Source organism: Echeneis naucrates, unplaced genomic scaffold (genome assembly GCF_900963305.1).
Source record: "Echeneis naucrates unplaced genomic scaffold, fEcheNa1.1, whole genome shotgun sequence".
In the NCBI taxonomy this organism is placed as follows: domain Eukaryota; kingdom Metazoa; phylum Chordata; class Actinopteri; order Carangiformes; family Echeneidae; genus Echeneis; species Echeneis naucrates.
Window position 1 is genome coordinate 525556 of NW_021780168.1, and position 18978 is coordinate 544533.

Consider the following 18978-nt stretch of genomic DNA (forward strand, 5'->3'; position numbering starts at 1 on the left):
CAAGGTGACCAAGGCCCTCTCGAAAGCAGCATATTTGATTGATTGTTTTACCAACCTGAAGGTGATCAGTGTTTATAGCTCATAACCTGATCACAGATCAATAGTCAGCCATTGGAAGACGCTCTGAAACTTTCTTCTGCAGTCAGAACTCATCCACCTTCAGACTGGACATCTTCTGACTGTAGAACTGGAGCTTTTTATACATCTCACTGCAGCACAATAAAGTCCTCTGTGAGTATTGTGTGTCCAACAGTGTACATGACATCTGAGCAGCAATACTTCCACCTGCTGGAGATTTATTGTTACTACAGCTATAAAATAAATCTATCAGAGCATGAACTCAGTCTGTAGAATCCAGAAGATTAATGACACACTTTGTCCTGCTGTTATGGAATCAAATCCTACTTTAGGTTTTCTGTATATTAAACTAATGAGCACTGTTGGGGATCAAACAGAAAAGGACAAAGGTATGAAAGAAGTTTTTTTTTTCCTTTTAATTAAAAGAAACAATGTCACAACAATTAAAAATGTAAATCATTAGGAAATATAACTCTAAAATTGACAATTGTAGCCCCTATTTAAGAAAGGTCAACTAAGCATAAGGAGACTGAAGCTTAAACATACATGAACAGAACATACCTGACTCACAAATGGCACACTGGGGTTTTTAACCAATGGACTAATACTTCTTTAAACTCACGGGACAAGAGTGTTTCATTTAACTAGACATAAGTAAGTGAAAAAAACTATCAATCAAACTAAACAGAAGTTAAAAACCTGCTCCCTGCTCTTCCTCCACCAATACTCTGCTCCACATCAAATGAAAAATAACATGAAACCAAATTTCCCTGTTGGGGAGCTACAGAGGATGTTGGAGAATCTCTGCAATCTGCACAACATTAAAATATGACAGTGTTATAGTTGGCTTTGTTTAAAGACAGCATGTATCCTTACTCTGTACTTTTCCACTGAACCTAAGTTTCTGTTTTTCACCTGTCCACTGTGCTCCTGTTACACAGTTTGTGTCCTTGAAGGTCCAGAATTATAAGATAACATTTATAGAACTGGTCTACAGACCTGGAGGAGGATGAAACCGTTCTATCTATTCAGCTACAGTCGGTCTGTTACAGTAGATAAACACCCACAACAACACTCACACACATTGTTTAACACATTCTAAGAACAAGTCATGGACAGTGGTTGGCCTGTCCATGACCCTGCTAACTGGCCAGTTATATTCGGTTAAGTTTGTGGGTTCATCAAAACCATCCTCTGCTGTTCTAACACACGGGATGTCCCATCATGAGACATGAGTTTTTCATCAGCACTGATTAACAGGAAAACATGGAGAATGTTGTCTGTCATATCTATAATATTGATCGTTGTAACCTACAGCTGATGAAAACCCAAAAATAGTTTACTGACAGCTGCTGGGATTCAAACACAGGCTGCTTTAACCAGCCAACATACACAACCTTTATCTGCATTGAAATCATTCAGCCTGTTACCGGCTCAAATCCACAGCACTGTACTCAGCTGTTTTTGCTGGATAGTATCTGGTTTGACAGACTAGACAGACAAAGTCAAGTGAGTGCACAGATTCAGCAAGATATGCACACATACTGGAATTTATAATAGAGCTAAATGAATGCATTTTGCGATGTGATGCTAAAAAACATGTAATAATAGTAGTAATAATAATAATTATTATTATTATTATATTTAATGATGTGTTCATTTATAATAGCAGATACATTCTGTTTTTTCTATGCTTTATTTATTTAAAGGTTTTTGTTTCTGTGGACTGCTGAGATCTGTCTGTCTAATAAATTTAACTTCCAGTGCTAATAAAGAAACTATTCATGGCCTTACTCCTGATTTTCTTGTGGCTCATGACTGAAGGCTGTTTAGGCTTTAAAAACAGAAATAAATGGCTTGCTTTAAATCATCTTCTGTTTGGAAAGAACACCATGAAACACTTATGGCAGACTTGGTCTGTTCTGAACTTCTGAGTGTGTTGACAGGACGCTTGGGGCTGTTTATGTCAGCGGGCTGACATGAACTACATGACCACCTCGCGGCGAGATCGGGACTCTTCTCTCTCTGGGACACTGGATCTGTCTGTCTGTATCATGTCAGAAACTCTGAAACACTCCGAACTTCTTTAAAACACAGTGGATTTACTGATATGAAAGTGTCCAGCAGTCCATGATGGATCATTATAGAAAGATATCAACTTTAATGCAAATATATTGTTGGATATAGAAATTCAAAGAATTCTCTGTATCACTTAAGATGTTGCCGAACATATTGATAATTGTGTCACAGAGACAGGTGAGGGACAAGTTCTGTGATAATTCTGTTCAAACTGCTCTAATTTGTTGCCAGATTGGGCTTCTTTTGATGACACAAGCTAATGGCTTGTTGGTCTAGGGGGGTGATTCTTGCTTAGGGTGCGAGAGGTTCCCGGTTCAAAGCCCGTTGTCATGTTGCATAGCACATTTATCATACAGTAAGACAGTAATGTTTAAGGTGGAATCAGAGACATGTTAGAACAAAACAAGAGTGCAGGGAGCTCCATTTAAACTCAAATCTGTGAAAAACTTGTCACATGCCCAAACAAACTCCATATCGCCAAATCCCCCTCCCCCTCCTGAAACATACACACAAACGGTAACTACACAGAAATAAACATCGGTTGTTGATATTGGCTGTTTTACTCATCGGACTGATGCTGATATGTTACAGAATTACCAGCATCAGCTGGTACATTGTGCATGCTGTCTGAATGAACTGAATGATGGTTCTCTGGTGGAGGAGATCCAACAGTCCCTGAGATCAGGACGTCTCTCCACAGATAAACTGTCTCCTGCTCAATGGTCAGCTCTGGTCTTCATCTTACTGTCATCAGAAAAAGATCTGGACGTGTTTGACCTGAAGAAATACTCTGCTTCAGAGGAGGCTCTTCTGAGGCTGCTGCCAGTGGTCAAAGCCTCCAACAAAGTTCTGTATGTGTATATAAATCAATCTTAATTGAATCTCTTTATTTGGTCGGATCCAAAAGAAACATTTTTGTAATTTGTTTCTCTTTTTTTGCTGTTTCCTCCTCAGACTGAGTGGCTGTAACCTCTCAGACAGAAGCTGTGAAGCTCTGTCCTCAGTCCTCAGCTCCCAGTCCTCTAGTCTGAGAGATCTGGACCTGAGTAACAACAACCTGCAGGATTCAGGAGTGAAGCTGCTGTCTGCTGGACTGAAGAGTCCACACTGTGAGCTGGAAACTCTCAGGTCAGAATTCATATTTGTTTTATATACATTTTTATGATTTTTCATAAAATCAGGTGAAATGTACTGAGGAGGTTTGTAGATTTAGGAGATTGCCATCAATATAAAAAGCTTCATGCTCCATCATGAATCACTGATTTGGTTCACTACATTGAGAACACACTAAGTGAAGTGAACTAAGTGAAACAAATCCAACACACACAAACACACATGTTGCTCAGCCAGCAGGTTCATGCTGGTGTCCTCAACTGTGTCTTTACCCGTGTGTTTGTGGTTCAGCTGTTGTTTATCTTTGTGTTTTCTCTCATAGTGTTTTATTTGTTCTGCTGATTCTCTAAAATGTGTCAGCTTGTTTAATTTGTGCAGCTCATGAGTGCTTGTCTTTCCTGCTGCAGTGTCAAACAACCAGATTATATATTATTGACACTTCTGTTCTTTAACTTAATGATTTCCTGGTTAATTATAACTGCACTAATGAAAGTGGTCATATTTTTCTGTGCTTTCTGCACAGTCATCATAGTGTCTGTTTATAAGGGTCTTGTAAGGGTCCAGTTAAGTGGAGCTGACATGATGTTCTACTGGTGTAGAAATTGAAATGCTTTTTATTCAATAACATGTTTTTGGTGTGTGTGTGTGTATGTATGTGTGCATTCAGTCTGTCAGGATGCCTGGTCTCAGAGGAAGGCTGTTCTTTGGCCTCAGCTCTCAGCTCCAACCCCTCCCATCTGAGAGAACTGGACCTGAGCTACAATCATCCAGGAGACTCAGGAGTGAAGCTTCTGTCTGCTGGAGTGGACACTCTCAGGTCTGGACAGCTCTGAGGAACTCTGCTTCATGTTTGATGGTGGATCAAGTTGATCCTGACTCTGTTTCTTCCTCCAGGGTGGACCATGGTGGACCACAGAGACTGAGACCTGGTCTGAGGAAGTGTGAGTGTGTTTTCACTTTGATTCATGAAAACTCAGCTGCTCATGTTTCACTAGATTTTTACATTTCTGACTGAAGTACAAAGATGAGTTTCATTCAGGATCAACACTTCATGTGTTTATTGATGTGGATCTCCATCACCCATCATCTTTGACTCCACAGCAGGAAAAAAGCTGAACATTGCTGACATCTTGACTCATGTTCAGTAACTGTTGATTAGTGATGGGTAGATGAGGCGTCATGAAGCCTTTCAACACATTGCCAATTACACTCACCGGCCACTTTATTAGGTACACCATGCTAGTAACGGGTTGGACCCCCTTTTGCCTTCAGAACTGCCTCAATTCTTCGTGGCATAGATTCAACAAGGTGCTGGAAGCATTCTTCAGAGAGTTTGGTCCATATTGACATGATGGCATCACACAGTTGCCGCAGATTTGTCGGCTGCACATCCATGATGCGAATCTCCCGTTCCACCACATCCCAAAGATGCTCTATTGGATTGAGATCTGGTGACTATGGAGGCCATTTGAGTACAGTGAACTCATTGTCATGTTCAAGAAACCAGTCTGAGATGATTCCAGCTTTATGACATGGCGCATTATCCTGCTGAAAGTAGCCATCAGAAGTTGGGTACATTGTGGTCATAAAGGGATGGACATGGTCAGCAACAATACTCAGGTAGGCTGTGGCGTTGCAACGATGCTCAATTGGTACCAAGGGGCCCAAAGAGTGCCAAGAAAATATTCCCCACACCATTACACCACCACCAGCCTGAACCGTTGATACAAGGCAGGATGGATCCATGCTTTCATGTTGTTGACGCCAAATTCTGACCCTACCATCCGAATGTCGCAGCAGAAATCGAGACTCATCAGACCAGGCAACGTTTTTCCAATCTTCTATTGTCCAATTTCGATGAGCTTGTGCAAATTGTAGCCTCAGTTTCCTGTTCTTAGCTGAAAGGAGTGGCACCCGGTGTGGTCTTCTGCTGCTGTAGCCCATCTGCCTCAAAGTTCGACGTACTGTGCGTTCAGAGATGCTCTTCTGCCTACCTTGGTTGTAACGGGTGGTTATTTGAGTCACTGTTGCCTTTCTATCAGCTCGAACCAGTCTGGCCATTCTCCTCTGACCTCTGGCATCAACAAGACATTTCCGCCCACAGAACTGCCGCTCACTGGATATTTTTTTCTTTTTCGGACCATTCTCTGTAAACCCTAGAGATGGTTGTGCGTGAAAATCTCAGTAGATCAGCAGTTTCTGAAATACTCAGACCAGCCCTTCTGGCACCAACAACCATGCCACGTTCAAAGTCACTCAAATCACCTTTCTTCCCCATACTGATGCTCGGTTTGAACTGCAGGAAATTGTCTTGACCGTGTCTACATGCCTAAATGCACTGAGTTGCCGCCATGTGATTGGCTGATTAGAAATTAAGTGTTAACGAGCAGTTGGACAGGTGTACCTAATAAAGTGGCCAGTGAGTGTATATTGATACTGTGTCAATACTGCGTCACTGAATAGTGACACCTGCTGGACCTTAAAAATCCCTACAGGCAACTTAGTTGCCAGACTCAACTGATACATATTTGATGGCCTTGTATATACAATAATATAATTTAAGTCATTGTATTTTATCTTGCATTATTTTATATCTTCATTTAATTAAAAAATATCTGTGATATTTTTAGATACAGTCAATAAATAATGTATCTTAATGTGTAAATCTAAGTGAACGTGTTTTTCCAACGTTTTGAAATTGAGTCTGTTACGCTTTTTTGATATTCTCAAGCTGTATAAAAGACCCGCTCACACGGCACAGATGAGGTTGGAGTGCAGAGAAAATGTAAGGAAAGCCGGAGGAGGTTTGGATAAATTTCCTTTTCGTTGTCCCAGTAATGCTGAATAACATGCCTGAAATGGGTGCAGACAGCTGTTATGAAGATGGTCCCAGCTGGGGCTCATTTGTGCGTCCGATTACAGACGCACATTCTGACCGCAGTCTACTGATGGCCTCGTTGTACATGCAGGAACTGCAGAACATGTGTGATTTAAATCTTTGGTCTAAATCTAATGACTCCAGATTGGAAGCAGTGTCTGTGACTCGACGCTTCAGGTGTTCATGTAGGTGTATGGCTGCCTGTGTGTGCAAGGTTGAAGCATTACACTGTAGTGCAAGATAGAGCATTTTCATCATTAGGATGTATAGGAAGTATTGCATTCCCAACACAGATGTACACAACTTCAAATTCTCATTAATGTAGTGACAGGTAAGAGCCAAGTAAGCCTCCGCTTTCACAGATGTCCACAGGTCAGTTGTTACACTCACTGCCACAGCTTGCTGTACTTCTATTTTCACTCCTCATACTTTTTGGCCACCATTTGTTTGATGGTCTGAAAATTACACCAAGTCAAACCAAAAGCAAATCAATGTGTTTAAATTAAATATTAAATAAATTGGATATATCAACTACTACTTTAGATAATTTCCACACAAACCTTTCTGGTTGGCAAAACAGATGAGGGCTGAAGGACCTGAACCAGTTCTCTGAACCCTTCACTCTCCACAATGCTGAGGGACTGGCAGTCCTTTAAGATTAAATTAACCAGAACTTCATCCAGCATCTGCTTCCTGGAAGCTTGATGGTTAAAAATGAGGTAAAGAAGAAATTAATAGGAATTAATTATCAATAAAGCAACTATGAGTAAGTTGTGGAATGACTGTATACCTGAGTTTACCCTGGGTGTGAAATGAATTTGAATTCAGATAGATCAAGTGGAAACTCTGAAAGGAACAGAGTGAAACAACAAGGAAATTAAAACAAATACCTTATTTTCCAATATGAGATGAAAATGGTCCAACACAGCGGAAACCTTTCTTTTGGCTTAAAGCTGCTCCATAATTCTTGATGAGTTTGACAATGAACCGCCAAAGATCAGAGATTCCTTTGGCAGATGTGCTTCCTTATAAACAGTGGCGTTTCAGTGTCAGTTTGAAACAGTTCCTGTATCAGTCAAGTGACTTTCTTAAAGCGATATGCGCACCAACACAGAGTTTTGTTCTATGAGTTCGATGCATGCGCCGACGTATCTGTGTTGCCGATTCCATCAATATTGTTGATGTTCAAACTGGATTGTTGGCTTTTGGTCAGACATTTTCACAGGTGATGAAATGTAAGTTTGAATGATTCACTTTCAGTAAAGTTGTTGATAAATGAACAGATGAACTGCAGCTGTTGTTTCTTGTTCTCTCCATCAGATGTCTGTGAACTGGAACTGGACACAAACACAATCAACAGAAACCTCAAACTGTCTGACAACAGGAAGGTGACACGTTTGAGAGAGGATCAGTCATATACTGATCATCCAGACAGATTTGATATCTGTCCTCAGCTGCTGTGTAGCAATGGTCTGACTGGTCACTGTTACTGGGAGGTCGAGTGGAGTGGACTGGTTTATATCTCAATGAGCTACAGAGGAATCAGAAGGAAAGGACACAGTGATGACTGTGTGTTTGGAAGAAATGATCAGTCCTGGAGTCTGATCTGCTCTGAAGATGGTTACTCTGTCTGTCACAACAACAGAAAAACTTCCCTCTTCTCCTCCCCCTTTGTCTGTAACACAGTAGCAGTGTATGTGGACTGTCCTGCTGGCTCTCTGTCCTTCTACAGAGTCTCCTCTGACTCACTGATCCACCTCCACACCTTCAACACCACATTCACTGAACCTCTCTATGCTGGGTTCTTCATTTGGTTTGGTTCTTCAGTGTCACTGAGGGAGTTGTATTGAAGGAGACTTGAAACTAGAAACTGAGACACTTCACTGTTGACTTCACTTCTCAGCTCTGGAGCGAGGTCTGAGCGAGGACCTCTGACAGAGGTCAGTTCCAGGTTGGAGACAGAGCTGGACTTTAATGTGCAAATATAAGTATTTTTTTTCATCGGTGTGTTCCTGAAATGCCATCAGCCTACACACTAATTACTTTTCCGTCATGCTTTGGTTGTTTTCTGTAACTAAGAATTTTTGCTTCAAGAGTGAAAAGGGAAGAGAACATGTGATGGCTGGACCGAAGATGAGATCTAAACATCTCTCAGCATTAATGCTGAAGATCTTCAGAGGAAATTGTTGTCTGTGGCCTTCGTTTTCTTCATCCTGCCTCCTGTTGGACTGTCAGTTTATTTCAGTTCCATTGATCTGTTCAGTAGCATGATGTCTCCAGGACTTCAGGCTGCAGTCTGAATGAGACAAACATGGACACCAGTTCCTCCAAGAGAATCATCAGGAACTGAGTTCATCGTCACAGCAATCAGCTGCTGTTCAAGCCTGTCTGGCTATCATCAAATGATTAACACTGTGGAGGCTGAGGAGGTAGAGTTCATTAGTAAATGTGTTCTAACCAGCTGTAAACTGTTAAAATATTCCATCATATAATCAGAGGTGAGACGTTCACAGTTTGGATACTAACATATCCAAATGTACAGTTCTGTTATGAACCCAAACGGGTTCTTTTTAGTGTTGATTCCTGGTTAGTAGTTTCATCATTCTCAGCGACACTGTTGGACCCAAAGAGGGTTAAAAACAGTTTGGCCTTCTTTGGTCAGCTGAACTGCCCACTGAACCCAACATCTCACACAGGCTTTGAGGGAAAGAGGGGCAGGCAGGCGGTGAGAATGAAAGCAGGAGGGGGAGATTCAAACAGGTGAAGGCAGGAACATGAAGTTCATGGAGAGGATGCAGCAGTATGGAATTTATGGGGATAAGGGAGCAGCAGGTGTTGCAGGAACATGGGATGGTGATGAGTCACCACCTGCAGGCTGAGGACAGGGAGAGAGAGGAGAGGAACTGGGAGAGACAGAGACTTTGGGAAATGAGGTTGACCTTTAAATGCCCTTTGTGAGACAAACATAACGTCCTGTTTTTATCTGAGTGTCTCTGTATGTATGAATGGTGATGTGGCCTGGTTGGGGGATATATTCATGTTTATTTTTATCATTTAATGTGTAAAGCACTTTGTGCAACATTGATATGTTTAAAAGTTTAAAGTAGAGATTGATTTGTTGGTTAATTAATTCATTGACTGATATAGTGATATAATACAGTCCAATAATGTTGGACTGTCGTGCAGCAGACTCTCAGCTCAGTGTGTGAATGTGCTGCTGCTGAACTGGGACTCATGAGTTCCACTCTGAACCAATGAGTCATGAATCATGAGTCTGACTGTGAACCAGTCTACAGTATGTGCTGTGGGTGAGTGACAGCTCATAGCGGGGAGGGAAAGGGAGTGAAACAGAAAACCAGAGCTGCTGCTTTTCCTCCTTCTTTCTATATGAACATGAGCACCATGATGCACACTGCTGTGTTCTCATATCAAGCTCATGTTCACCTTCTTTCTTTCACAGGGAAAACATGAAAGAAGCTGAAGCTGAACTCAGCCTTCCAACTTTAGTGCTCCATTTTCTGACGTTATAGTCCACACCAGGCTGCAGCCTCTCTGTGTGACACTTTGTTCATCATTATTTTCACACTTTAGTTCCTGCTTCTTTTCATTTAGGCTCCATGTAGGCTGTTCATGATGACTTTGTTTGTGTGTGGGATCTCTGTCTGAATTAAAGTTTCACAATCACTGCCTCAGACTGCATTCAGAAGGAATTGTTGAAGTCATAGAAGCTGAAGAGTTGATGATCAGAGGCTGACAGCTATGCTGTCAGGAGAGACTGCTCTCTGACAGAGTCGGCCTCCCTCCACATTTAGGAGGCTTTTTCACTTCTTACAACAGCTGACAAAGGGCTCATCTGGGATTTGAACCCCGGACCTGTCACACCCTGAGCCAGAATCATCCTGATTGTTCCTGGAATGGTTTGGTTAGTCAGAGTGTGTCTGTGTGTGTTCAGATCGGAGCTCTTCTTGTCTCTCTGAGTGGTTGGAAATGAAAATGGAGTTCGGTAGAAGCAGATGACTCTGAGGATGAATGAATGTTTCACTGACAACATCAACAACTGTTTACTCACCTCACAATGAGGGCGTGTGACGTCACTGGAGAGCAAAGGCATTTCCTGTCTTTTATCGCTCTCCCACGTGACACAAATATACATGATACTTGAATGAATGAATGAGAAACACAAATCAGCTGTTGTTATAAGGAGCATTTAATTGAATTAAAATTAAAATCTGCTCGTCTCACAGTTTGTTCCTGCCACACGCCTGTTCTGTCTTCTACTTATTAAAATGCTTATTTTCCTGCTCTCACTCACTTTTGGAATCGCGCAGAGCAGCGCACCGCGTCCACTGTGTGTGTGTGTGTGCTCTCTCTGCTGGTCTGAGCTCACAGTTCATTTAAATGCTTTGTTGGATCTGTCTGTCTGTATCACGTCAGAAACTCTGAAACACTCTGAACTTCTTTAAAACACGCTGGATTTAAGTTAAGATTTTGCCTAATAAATAATTGAAGTTGTGCGATTACGTCATGTATCACTTTCCCTACTGAGGAGTGACATCAGAGCTCCGTCTCACTCAGTGGAGGAACAAAGGAGGAGCTTGTGTTTAAACCTGTGTGAGAAAAACAGAAAAAATAAGACTGCCACGGTTAGCTGCCATGTTATAAAATGCAGGAAGTACTTCTGTTCAGTGTTCGGTTCAGTGGTAGAATTCTCGCCTGCGCGGGAGGCCTGGGTTCGATTCCCGGCCAATGCAGAGGAACTCTTTACCAACATCCAGATGTTAGAAACACAGTGCTGCTTGGAAAATACAAGACATGAAAAAACCTGATGGACTCCAACACTCAGCAGCCCCTCTGAGCTGGTGGCAGACCAAGGCTTCGGTCTGCACACATCTTCCACATGTGATGGCACACACACTGTGTATTGTGGCAACATCCGTCCCCTCAGAGAGAATCTGCTCTTTAACCCTCCTGTCGTTTTCACCCCCCGCCCCTTACTTTAGTGTTCCTGCTCTGTTTTATACGGTGGCCGGTAAGTGCAAAACAAAATTACAAAGTGCCAAACACTTTTACATGTTGGGAAACATTTTTACATTTTATTAATCAAAATTACATAAGAAAAACTTTTACCACGGACAAAACAAATTTACGGGGTCCGGAGTCCGGGGGGCGGGCTCTTTAGTAACTTTCAAGACCAGGCTTAAAACTTTCCTGTATGACAGAGCGTAAAGTTAAAAAGTCCTCTACTCTTTAGATATGCTGCTGTAGGCCTAGGCTGCTGGGGGAAGGACTGAGCTTCTCTCTCTCTCTCTCTCTCTCTCTCTCTCTCTGTCTCTCCCTGTCACCCTCTCTCCCCCTCTCCCTCTTTCTCTCTAACTCCCTCCTTGCATGCGCTGATAAAAACCATCCTTCTTAAAAAAAAAAAAAAACAACAGTTTCACCCAGTTCTAAGCATTTATACTGCATTTACTAACCATGTTCTGCCAAAGTCTCTGTCTCTCCCAGCTTCTCCCCTCTCTCTCCCTGTCCTCATCCTGCAGGTGGTGACTCATCACCATCCCATGTTCCTGCAACACCTGCTGGTCCCATATAACATGAATTGTGTATTACAGCTCAACTCCATGAACTTCATGCAACAACATGTTCCTGCCTACCCCCCCCTCCCTCTCTCTCTCTCTCTCTCTCTCTCTCTCTCTCTCTCTCTCTCTCTCTCTCTCTCTCTCTCTCTCTCTCTCAGATGGCCGCCACCCTGAGCCTGGTTCTGTTCGAGGTTTTGGCCGTTTTGTGGAAACAACTTGAGCCAATTTACGCGGTTGTGTACGATTGTTGACGATCTGTAGAATGTTTAACGTTGATGAACGGACAAGGTGGAAGGAGCACGCGCACAGGAGACATCTAATAAACAGCCGGAAAATGCTAAAAAAGCTAAGTGTAGCATCGTGCTAACTAGCTGAAGCCGCTGTCAGACATGCAGTGAATTAAAGTGCACCGTGTATTCCAACGGGAAATACACAGACCTGTATCCACCATGTGTTAGGAAGAGGACGAGGAGGAGCTGGTTATAGTCAATTTGAGGAATTTACAACACACAACAATGTAAGCTGACAGCTGCTGACTGTGACATTCCAGTTTTTTCTCTGTACAACATTTTTGGTATTTAAATCATTTTTGTAAAAGTATCAAATTGTGCACTGTCTGGAATATGCACTAATTAGATAAAAAAAAAATGTCATTGCAGGGAGGAGATGGGCATTACATTACCAGACATTATTACAAACCTGTCACATCCTATTGATCATGGAAGAGGCAGCAGGTTCAACATCTCAAGGGCTAATGTTTGGGAGGGAGCAGTCAGAAGTTTAAAGAGTACAACATACTCTGAAACCTGTGACATGCTGGTAAAATTCACCGATGATGCTGCTGTTTTGGAAGAAGGAATTGACACAGGTGGGCCGAGACGAGAGTTTTTAACTCTACTGATGAAACATTTGAAAGACCGGCCCATTTCTGATGGACCAGAAGGACATCGGTTCTTGGTGTACAATGCAAATGGTATGAACAGGGTTAGATGTAAACAATACTAATGTTTAATGATCATTAACTTTATATATCACATGACATACGCTTTGTTGCTTTAACTATTTTTCAAAAACATGTTTCATCTCAATACATTATAGTATATAATCTGGGATAAGTTTTAATTTTACAACATAAATTCATGAACAGCTGTCAGGGAGGATGAATACTACCTGGCAGGAAAGATGATTGCTGTGTCAGCAGTGCATGGAGGTCTGGGGCCGCATTTCCTGACACAACATCTTGTTCATTATCTTGTGGGCCAACAGTTGATTCGATCACTGATGAAGAAATAAGGAAAGCTTTGAAAGAGGTGAGAGTAGGCTATGGTGTGGTAGGACAGAGTATTATGTTGTTCCTGCAGTTTTGTTCTGTTTTATTACATACACAGAATTGGCTTCATTCATTGTTTGTATGTCAGAATTAAATCTTGTGTCATGGAATAAAAAGTAGGCAAGAAGATACAGAACACACTGTACATAGTTATTGATATGAGTGTTTGTGTCCCTTTTTGTTTCTTTCAGATTGAGAATGTTTCTTCAGTGGATGCTCTGTGAGAATGCATCATGAGATGCAGCACAATGTTTACAGACAGCAGGCTGTCTGAGACATGTTGCTCCTGTTGAAGAAAAGAAAGAAATCGTGTCAGACTTCCTCCGATGGTACATTATTGACCGGTAAGATCATATTTGTAATGAAGATGTGATTTTTATTTTTTTGTATTTAAGATATTTTAGTTTGAAATGCCTCATCATCCCTCTCTGTGGTTTATTAAGAATGTATATTTTTTAGCTGAGTCAGTGTATCACAATGTGTGCCTTAGTTTAGTATAATTGCTGTGTGATGTCTGTCTCCCCTTCCTCTGTCTTATGCCAATCAAAAGGTGCTCATGTCATTCCAGTCTTGTGTTTGTGTGCGTAATTGTTGCAGTCTGTAGAGTAACAATTATCCTGCCAAGTGCAAAGCAAGACACAGAGTTCTTCTTTAAATCAGTAATGTTCAACACAACCATTTTTACTAATTTCTATATGTTTGGGTGGATAGTCGTTTTAGAAAACATTTAGGTTTCTTTAGGTAATTTAAATGTGAAACAATGTTTGTGGTCACTTTTTAGATTCAAAGATGGTCTTTCAGCTCTTCAGTTTCTGACTGCACTGCAGCAACAGCCTACTTTTCTGGCCCCTGTCCTGTGCCACTCTGAAAAGCCACTCACTGGTCTGGAACTTGAGACTCTTCAAACCTGCCCTCAGTCCATCAGGAAGTAACAGGAGACTTAAAGAAAGTCAAACTTTGGACTACTGGGCAGACTGTGTCTTTGATTGTGAAGGTTTGTAAATCACAATTTTTTTTTCAACTTTGTTGAGAAAATACATTGGCAAGATGTAACTGAAGGTTTTTCTTTGCAGAAGGTCAGGCTGCTGTGTCTCTGGAGGATGTTTTGATGTTGGCAACTGGGCTGACTTCACCTCCCCCGTCCGGATTGGAACCATCACCAAGAATAGAGTTCCTGGATGACTCTCCATTCCCAGTTCCCAATACATGTTCAAACACATTGAAATTAGCAATCCTAGATTCACACTGTGTTTAAGTCACACATGGACTTTGGAATTCAAAATTCCCCAGGATTGGGCTGCTTATAAGCTGTGTGACTGGATCACCCCTTGAGACCAGACTCCTTAAAGATGGTGTATTCTTTGTTGTTAAATGTGTTTTTATAATGTAAAGAGATGTGAACATGTTCTTTTTTTTTTCCCCTCACAGTTAAGATTTTCACTAAATAATAAATAAATAAAACAATATTAATGATACAATAATAATAATAATAATAATAATAATAAACACAATATTACCTGTGTTGGAAGCAGTACTTACTTGGGAGATTACTTTTTTTTTGTAACACAGAACTCCAATAAACCCTGCTGATTCTGTGATGTCACAAAGGTTCTAATGACATCACAGAGATCAAAGACTCCTCCCACTTTTTCTCATGACCTCCACCATAGGGTGCTGCCTGCTGCAATAATGCTGCCTTTAATAGAAATTTGGGAACATTTAATTAAAGAATACATTTTGATGATGATTGGAAATGTCTGTAGAGTCCTAAATTAAAATATCTGAAAAAATCCTTCAGTCTTCCACGAGACAATGGCGTCTTTGACAGCCTTTTGGCCACACAAGCAGTCAGTGTGACGCATCCACCGTCACAATATTTCATGGTGTGGTTGAAAGAGGAGGGAGAATATTGGAAATGTACGTCCAAAAAAAAAAAAAAAAAAAACAGAACTTGAACCTCACTCAGATACTACCTCCGATGCTGAAACCCGGGATTGAACCAGGGACCTTTAGATCTTCAGTCTAACGCTCTCCCAACTGAGCTATTTCAGTTGGATGGCTCCAGGTCTGCTGGATGTTCTGTGACAGTTCTGCTTGTTTTTGACAATTAACACTGCTCTTTAACCCTCCTGTTGTTTTCACCCCCCGCCCATTATTTAGTGTTCCTGGTCTGTTTTAACTTCCCCTCAATGAAAACAAAAAACATTAATTACCTCCAAGTTTTTATTTAACACTGTTTAGCTGTTAAAACGTCTCAGAGTAACTGCAGTGAAAATACAAATATGCACTGAAAATGTATTCCAAAATGTGTGAGGCCCCAAGTTCAATCCCTGCCATCTTCAGCGTTGATAATGAAGTACAGGAAGTGCTTATCTTGTGCAACAATCTGTTCTCTCAATTATCCACTCAGCTTGGAGCGATTTATCCTGTGTAGTCATCCTACCAAATTACTGACTGACCTTTTGCATTGTTTTAATGTAGGACTCTTCATCTTCCTGTCTATACATAAGTCCTTCCTCCATCAGGTGCATTAACAAGGAAATTTATGAATTTGTTATTTGAAAATTGTTGATATGAATAACAGCACAGTAACTCAGAATGCACAGGCTCCACTGCGCGTTGAACTCTGATCACTGGATTCATAGTTCAGCATGCTAACCATTACACCATGGGGTTTCATGGTGTAATGGTTGAGGTTTGCTCTCTGTCGGGTTTAAGCCACCTAAGACATTATTAAACACACAAGGAAGAAAGACAAAGGACAACAGCGCTCGTTTTACTTGCAAGGAGAACAGTGAGATATGCTCAGAGGTATGATCTCAGCTCCTGTTGAAACACAAGTTTCTGCATTCTTGCAGGGTTAGTAAAAGTAGAGCAATACTGTGATAATCATTTTATGTACATTTATTCTAACACTCTGCAACTCCAATACCAGTCAGTCAACGAGTAATAAAGGATTTTCTTTAGCATAAAATAAACTGTCACATTAATGTCCTGAATGTGCTGTGTGTAAATAATGAGGTTCATCAAAACAAAGTCAGAACCAGAGCTCAGGCTGTTGGTACACACACAAAGAAAGGCATACTTGTGGATTCACAAGATTATATCAGGATCTAATATTGTGAGCAATGTCACACAACAAATTGTCTGCTGATGGTCAAAGCACATGGTCCAAATAAAGAAATATCTGGTTGATTTGAGTTCCTGCCAATGATGTTAGTGAAGTCCCTTTGAGGAACAGAGGGAACATAATCCTGTTGTTGATGAATAGCCCTGATTGGTGGTTTATTTCTTGTGGTTGTCCTGCAGATTTGGTTCTCTGACTGTATCATAAATGTTGTAGTGTATGATCAATGTCCATTAAAGTCTTGCAGCTAATGGCTCATTGGTGTATGGTGTATGATTCTCGCTTTGGGTGCAAGAGCTCCTGGGTTCAAGGACTGAAAGTAAAAGCTGTAATTCAGGTGTAATTAAGTGATGGTTGTGTTGAAGTGATGAGGAGGAACTCCACTGAGAGTGAAGCACTGCTGGGGTTTGAATGCAGGAAGTCAACATGTGTGCTCCTCGCAATTGTGTGTCACTTCCTCAAAGGTTTGAAGTGAGTCTGAAGAGCTGCTGCCTTTGTTACATCACCTGAAGATGTCACGATACTCACAGAATGAAATTTCTCCTTTGAAGAATTTCCAAAACCACATGTGATTCAGATGTGAACACAAAGGCTGCCCCACTGTCACCATTCAGAACAGCTGAGAAGATTATTGATACTAATGCATACTAAGCCAGCAGCCTACCCATTGAGATAACTCCCCTGTGCTAATATACTAGCGTGCTGTATTGTCCAAAAAGTACAAATAGCTGTTTTTTTTTTTGCATACATTTATGATAAACAGGCCAGTTAGCTCAGCTGGTTACAGAGTGGTGCTAATAACGCCAAGGTCATGAGTTCAATCCCCGTACTGGCCAGCTGCGGAGTCCTTGAAGTCATTTGGGAGTTCCTAACAGAAAAATGTTTTTGCTGACACAGTCACAAGTTTCACCCATGTAGCAGCCACCTGGGTGAAAACAGCAGCTGGTGTTTGCTCATGATGACTCCATGCAGGGTTTTAATGATTACTTTATGTGTGGGTGTTTTTGAATGTCAGATCTTTGTAGTCCATAAAGAAAGGATGATCAGAATGAAAAGGAACATTTCCTCCAGTTTGTCACGTCCCGCCTGTCATGTCTCTATTCCCCACCAGTGTCCACCACAATACGCTGTTCTAGCAAAGCTAGTGTTAACTTTTCTGTTTCCTCATCAGAGACTGGCAGCTGGACGTATGTCAGGATGGCAGAGTGGTCTAAGGCACCAGACTTCAGTTGAGCTTCCTATGCTGAAGGATTTCTGGTCTCTGAATGGAGGTGTGGGTTCAAATCCCACTCCTGAAAAAGCGTGGATGAGGATGAAAAATCTGCATAAAATGGGAATATGATTGCTTGACAATCAAGGGTTAGGACTGAAAACTCTAAAGCCTGTGGCTCCCTGTGGTAGAAATGGACAGCAGTTGTTGGACTAAAGATAACTCAGCTGTTATTGAATCATCTGTACAGGCTGACTGAGTACAGCTCAGTTAGATGTAACAAACTTAAGTTTCCAAGGAAGACTCTGCTAATCATGTCTATTAAATGTTGTTTAAGAACAGTTTAACGTGCAAAAAGAGAAAAGACAATTGCAGAGTTCTTACCTGAACGCCGGTGAATATTTGCTACAGGTCCTGCAGGAAGACGGAAGTTTGTTTCAGCTGACTTCTACGTTTTATTTTATTTTATTTTATATTTTCCTGCTAAAGAAAAAAACACCTAAGCACACCCACCATATAAGAAATGGAAATGGTTTTGCTCCAACATTCCTTTTTATGTACGCGAACATTTTTTTTATGGACATCAACATTCTTTCTGTTTTATATACACAAACATTCTTTCCTTTTTATGTACGCGAACATTCTTTTTTATATACACGAACATTCTTTCTTTTTTTATGTACACCAACATTCTTTCTTATGTACGCAAACATTCTTTCTTGTTTTATATACATGAAGATTCTTTCTTTTTTTATGTACACCAACATTTTTTTTTATGTATGTGAACATTCATTCTTTTTTTTATGGACACCAACATTCTTTTTTATGTATATGAACATTCTATCCTTTTTATATACACGAACATCCAATCTTTTTTTATGGACACCAATATTCTTTTTTATGTACACGAACATTCTTTCTTTTTTTATGGACATGAACATTCTTTCTTTTTATATACAAGAACATTCTTTTTTTTATGTACACCAACATTCTTTTTTATATACACGAACATTCTTTCTGTTTTATGGACATTAACGTTCTTTTTTAAGGACATGAAGATTCTTTCTTTTTTTATGTACACCAACATTTTTTTTTATGTATGCGAACATTCATTCTTTTTTTTATGGATACTAACATTCTTTTTTATATAGACGAACATTCTTTCTTTTTTTATGTACACCAACATTCTTTTTTATGTACACGAACATTCTTTCTGTTGCCAAAATTCTTTATGTATGCGATTTCGTGGATATAAAAAAAGAAAGAATGTTCGTATATATAAAAAGGAATGTTCTTGTATATAAAATGAATGTTGATGTCCATAAAAAAAATACAATGTTCGCATACATAAAAAAGAATGTTGGTGTACATAAAAAAAGAAAGAATGTTCGTGTATATAAAAAGGATAGAATGTTCATGTACATAAAAAAGAATGTTCTTGTATATAAAATGAAAGAATGTTCACGTACATCAAAAGAAAGAATGTTCACGTACATAAAAAAGAATGTTGGTGTCCATAAAAAAAGAAAGAATGTTCGCGTACATAAAAAAGAATGTTGGTGTACATAAAAAAAGAAAGAATGTTCG

At 40.5% G+C, this 18978-nt stretch overlaps 1 non-coding gene across 1 annotated transcript; it reads right to left on the minus strand.

Annotated features, from left to right (window-relative positions):
- Positions 1-15033: 15033 nt before the first annotated feature.
- On the minus strand, positions 15034-15106 carry trnaf-gaa (transfer RNA phenylalanine (anticodon GAA)). The gene has a single exon. It is a non-coding gene; the product is annotated as a tRNA-Phe (tRNA).
- Positions 15107-18978: the final 3872 nt, after the last annotated feature.